A 6,000-nucleotide genomic window follows, 5' to 3' on the forward strand; every position below is an offset into this window, starting at 1 on the left:
AGTTCTCAGCTCCAAGAACACCTCAGCAAAATGGGGTAGTTGAAAGAAAGAACAGATCTTTAATTGAGGTTGCCAGAACAATGCTTGAAGAATCAAAGTTACCAACATATTTCTGGGCTGAAGCTGTTAATTGTGCCTGTTTCACTCAAAATATCTCTTTGATCAATCAAGCTAAAGGCATGACTCCTTATCAGTTGTTCAAGAGAAGAAAACCAACTCTAAACTTTCTTCATGTCTTTGGATGTAAATGCTTTATACTAAGGAATCAATCTGACCATAAAGGGAAGTTTGATGCAAAGGCTGATGAAGGGATATTTGTTGGTTATTCAGCTGGAAAATCTTATAGGGTCTACAATCTAAGAACCAACATTGTTATGGAATCTGTGCATGTTGTGTTTGATGATAAAAAGATTGATGGACTAACAGATGAGGGACAATATGAGAGACTCAAATTTGACAACATTGAGATATATTGTGATGATAGTGAAGAGGAGACTGATGGAGATAACACTTCAAAAGGGATTCAAAACATGCCCTTGGATAATGCACAAAATACTGCATCCGTTGAAAGTCAGAATTCTGCATCCGTTGATAGAGGCAATGCAGTATCCGTTGAAAGACATGGTGTATCATCCATTGAAGTACTAAATGAAGCATCCGTTGATCATAGTTTATCAACGGATAATCGATTTACATCATCAGTTGATAGAACTCCAAGTTCCCTGCAAAGGACCAACAACTCAGGGGGAGTTTCAACTAGTCAACACTCTGTCTCACATCATGACAATACTGAGGCCACCTCATCTAGAGCACATCTTCCACTTCAAAGGAAATGGACCAAGAATCATCCCTTTGAACTGATCATTGGTGATGCATCATCTAAAGTGCAAACAAGAAGAGCTACTCAAGATGAATGTCTGTATAGTAGTTTTCTATCTCAGGAGGAACCTAAGAAAGTGGAAGAAGCCTTATTGGATCCAGATTGGATATTAGCTATGCAGGAAGAGCTAAACCAATTTGAGAGAAACCAAGTTTGGAAGCTGGTACCCAAACCAAAGAACAAGAGTCCTATTGACACAAAATGGGTATTCAGAAACAAGATGGATGAAAATGGCATTATCATAAGGAATAAAGCCAGATTGGTTTCTAAAGGCTATTCTCAGCAAGAGGGAATAGATTTTGATGAGACATATGCTCCTGTTGCAAGACTTGAAGCCATCAGAATTTTTCTAGCCTATGCAGCTCATGCCAATTTCAAAGTCTATCCAATGGATGTCAAGAGTGCATTTCTAAATGGGAAATTAGAGGAAGAAGTCTATGTAAGTCAACCTCCAGGATTTGAAGATCCAAATTTTCCAGACTATGTATATTATCTGTTGAAAGCACTCTATGGACTGAAGCAAGCACCTAGAGCCTGGTATGAAACCTTATCAAAATTTCTTTTGAAGAATCACTTCAATAGAGGTACTGTTGATAAAACTCTCTTCTTTAGGAATGTTAATGGCTCTAGTATACTTGTTCAAATTTATGTAGACGACATAATATTTGGGTCTAAAGATGATAAACTTTGTAAAAAGTTTGCTAAGCTAATGCAAAGTAATTATGAAATGAGCCTTATGGGAGAACTAACCTATTTTCTTGGTTTACAAATTAAACAAGTTAGTAATGGAATTTTCATTAGTCAAACTAAATATATTCATGATCTTTTAAAGAAGTTTGACTTAATGGAATGTTCATCTGCAAAAACTCCCATGGCCACTGCCACCAAACTTGAATTAAATAAGACTGAAAGGTCTGTGGACATTACAAGTTATAGAGGCATGGTTGGTTCACTTTTATATTTAACTGCTAGCAGACCAGATATAATGTTTGCTACATGTCTGTGTGCTAGATTTCAAGCTGATCCTAGAGAGTCTCACTTAATTGCTATCAAAAGGATTTTCAGATATCTCAAGGGTACACCAAATTTAGGTATTTGGTATCCTAGAGAATCTGGCTTTGATCTAATTAGCTATTCAGATGCAGACTATGCAGGTTGCAAAATAGACAGGAAAAGTACAACAGGCTCCTGCCAATTCCTGGGAAACAAGCTTGTATCATGGTTTAGCAAAAAGCAAAATTCAGTCTCTACTTCTACAGCTGAGGCTGAATACATTGCTGCTGGAAGTTGCTGCTCTCAAGTGTTATGGATGAGAAATCAACTCCTTGACTATGGACTTCATGTTGATAGAATTCCTATCTTTTGTGACAACACAAGTGCCATAGCCATAACAGAGAATCCTGTACAGCACTCAAGAACCAAGCACATTGATATCAAGTACCACTTCATTAGGGAGCATGTCATGAATGGTACAGTGGAACTACATTTTGTTCCAAGTGAACAACAAATTGCAGACATATTTACCAAGCCACTTGATGAATCAACATTCACAAGATTAGTAAGTGAGCTAGGTATGCTTAATTACTCTTAAAATTCATGTCCTTATTGCAATTTGAATTGAAGCCTGAAATATATTAGTTGCTAGAACAAATTTGACTTTTAACAAAGTTTATACCATCAACGGATGTTTCCTATCCGTTGAAAGTCAAAATTGCTCTATCAACGGATATTTATTATCCGTTGAAAGATAAATACATTTCTGGAATTTTTATCCGTCAACGGATAAAACTGAAGTACCTTTCAACGGATGACAATTTGCCTTATCCGTTGAAATGTCACATCAGTCAATTCAGGTGTTTCACAGCCATTGATTCTATTTTCTTAACCGTTGATACTCATACATACATCTGTATGTATTGGTTTTAAAGGTAGTTGTTAGAATACTTACAGTTTATTCTTAAACGGCTGAAATTCACTAACATATACTTATTGATTAATCTTTTACTATTTTTTTTTAAAGCATATAAGCCCTTCTGATTTTTCATTTTTACTTTACGCTTTCTTAAAATTTCAAGCATTTACCATTTTCTCTCTGCAAAACCTTCAAGTTATTCTCTGCAATTTCTACTCACAACAATGGCACCAGTCGTGAAAATTATGTCTCAATCTGGGTTCATCTATGAGAAGAACAATTTCATAGCTTTGGTAGAAAAGAATGAAGCCCATTCAGACTATCACAAAATGATGGACTTCATCAAAAACTGTAAACTTAGCTATGCAATGCTGGAAGCCCCAACGATTTACTGTGAAGTAGTTGAGGAGATTTGGACAACTGCTGAGTTCAACTCCATAGATATGACTATCTCCTTCACTCTCAAAGGTAAAAATCACTGTATTAACTGTGATGATTTACAAGCATGTTTTAAATTACCTGAGAACAATGCCATGACACCACACACTGATAATGATGTATCCAGCATGTTAGATTCCATAGGTTATTCTCTTAACTCTGCTAGTTTAGGGAGTATTAGAAGAAAAGGCCTTAGGAAAGAATGGAGTTTTCTTGGGGATGCCTTTATAAAGGTTTTCTCTGGGAAAATTAGTAATTTTGATGCCATAACTTCATCTCTTGTTAATATGCTCTATATGCTTGTTTCTGATAGGTATTTTAACCTTAGCAACTATGTGATGCTAGAGTTGGGTACTAGATTAGGTAACAAAGCTAATAGACCTAATAACATCTATTATGCTAGATTCTTTATGTTATTGGCTAACCATGTTGCTGAAGGTTTGGTCATAATCAATGAGAATAATAAACTCAAGTGCTGGGCACAAGAGAAAAGAGTTCTTGCAGATTTATTGAGAATGGATCTCAACAGCAGTGTGCCATTGGTATATTTACCAATCATGAATGCACCTCAGGTAGGTGAGGTAATTGCTTCTACAACTCCTACTTCTTCCAACCCCTCTATTTCTTTATCTTCTAGTGTGGCCATGAAATCTGTGACAATGCCCCAACAGATTTCTACCAAGGTCACCAAAACTAAACTTTCAAAATCAAAGACAAAGAAAACCACCTCTGTTGTTTCTCAAAAGACAACAGTTGTAACACCAACCATTAACCCTGAGGGGAGTGAACAGGGTGTGAGTGGTGAGGGGAGGGGTGAACATCAAAGAAACCCCCAGGATAAGGAAGGAGAGTTAAGTGCTTCCCAAGCTAGCCAAGCCACAGTTTCTCAAAAAGCTGTGGTGGTTGAAAAGGTATCTAGCACATCCCTAGTTGCATCCTCCCAAAAGGATGTTACTATTGAAAATAGTTCCCAACCAGGAACACAGAACAAACGAGGGAGGGACACTGAAGCCAAACACTCACCAACAAAAGCTTTTATTAGAAGAAAGAAGGCTAGAACCCAATCTTCTACACAGGGTGCACACACTGCACAGATACATCCATCTGTATCTATGCCTTCTCAAACTCAGGTTGATGTGGCTCCAATAAATGTGGAGTCACAGCCCCATTCTCTCACAATAATCACACATCAATCACCAAACACTTCATCACCATCTCTGGATGTGGATATGTTATTCCCATCAATTCCTGATTCTCCCTCTTTACAACTCAGGGAGGAGCCCCACTCAAATACAGGTGATCATCATCTCTTAGATGATTTGTTGGATCACCCGCAAATTCTTTCAGATATAATTGAAGGATCTGTGTCACCACATCTCAAATCAATCTACAAAGATTCAACAGTTATATCACTTTCAATTTCAACTTCTTTTCCTTCTTCAACGGATATCACTCATCCGTTGACAAGTGGTTGCTCTTCAACGGATAAGCTTAACAGCAGTTATCCGTTGATAACATCAGTTTCACCTTCAACGGATATTCCACATCCGTTGATAGTCTCTCCACACATAACTGAATCAATTCCAAGTGTAGAAGATATGAATACTGTGCAATCACTCTTAGGATTGAGGGAAGGGAATGAAAATTTGAGTGAGAGGCTGGGTTGCTCCCAGGCAAAAGGAGAGATTGAGAGCTCAAAAATGCATGCTATTTCTTCCAGCATGGCAAAAGTAAGTGAGAGGAGTACCACCTTAGTAGGTGAAGGTGAGGGAGTGAGTTGTGTGAGCCAGGGGGAGCCCCTGATGCAAGAAAATAGAGAAAAAGAGAGAAAGGCAGGTACAGTAGATATAAGGGTGGAACCAGCCATTGCTAGTGAGTCAATGATTGTGGATGATGCTGAAAAGGAAAGACAATTTCAGCAACATTACAAAGCTGTAATTGATAACATTTCCTTGGATGCTGACACTTTTACTCATCCTGTGTCAGCCTATCAAATGTTGGCTGCTCAGGGCAATGAGGAGGCAGAAAAGACACTACATCTAGTACACACAACAGAATCTCTTCAAAGGGATAAAGCTGCTATTAACAAGATGCCTTCTACAGCTGGTGAGCCATCTGAGGAATTTGGGGTAAATTCTGATGATGATGACTCTGTTTCTTTTGATGGAAGCATGAACTTAGGGGGAGATGAAGGCCCTAGTTCAATTCCAAATCTACCTGAATGGGCTTTGACAAAGGAGTATAGATCAGGGGAATTCAATGTCTCCTTAGTCAAACAAATCAACACTATTCAACAGGCCATTCAGAACACTTCACATGCAAGTATCAAGGCTATCCTTCAAGCTCACCTGGACTCACTGCATCTCATGAAGTTGCAGCAAGTAAAGCAGAATCTGAGTATGGATGATCTCAGGAAGGATATTGCTGACTTGAAATCCTACAGTTCTGAAAAATTGGATTCAGTCATGCCCTATGGTACATTGCAGGACTTGGTTTTGAGATTGAAAAAGGAATCAGTTACTGAGAAAAGGCTGGCCAAGTTGGAAGACAGAGTTCAAGTTATTGAAGATTCTGTGGCCACCATTCTTCACAACCAACAATCTCAAACCAGTCTCCTAATGCAGCTGGCAAAAGCACAAGGCTTGACCCCTCTCCTTGATGATAACAAAAAGGGGGAGAGTAAAAGGGAAGGGGAAGGAGAGCCATCTACAAAAATCAAAATATCTAAAGTGCTAGTTCCTGCCATCACTACTTCTCCAATCATTCAAAT

Source organism: Apium graveolens, chromosome 5 (assembly GCF_009905375.1).
Source record: "Apium graveolens cultivar Ventura chromosome 5, ASM990537v1, whole genome shotgun sequence".
NCBI classification, from domain to species: domain Eukaryota; kingdom Viridiplantae; phylum Streptophyta; class Magnoliopsida; order Apiales; family Apiaceae; genus Apium; species Apium graveolens.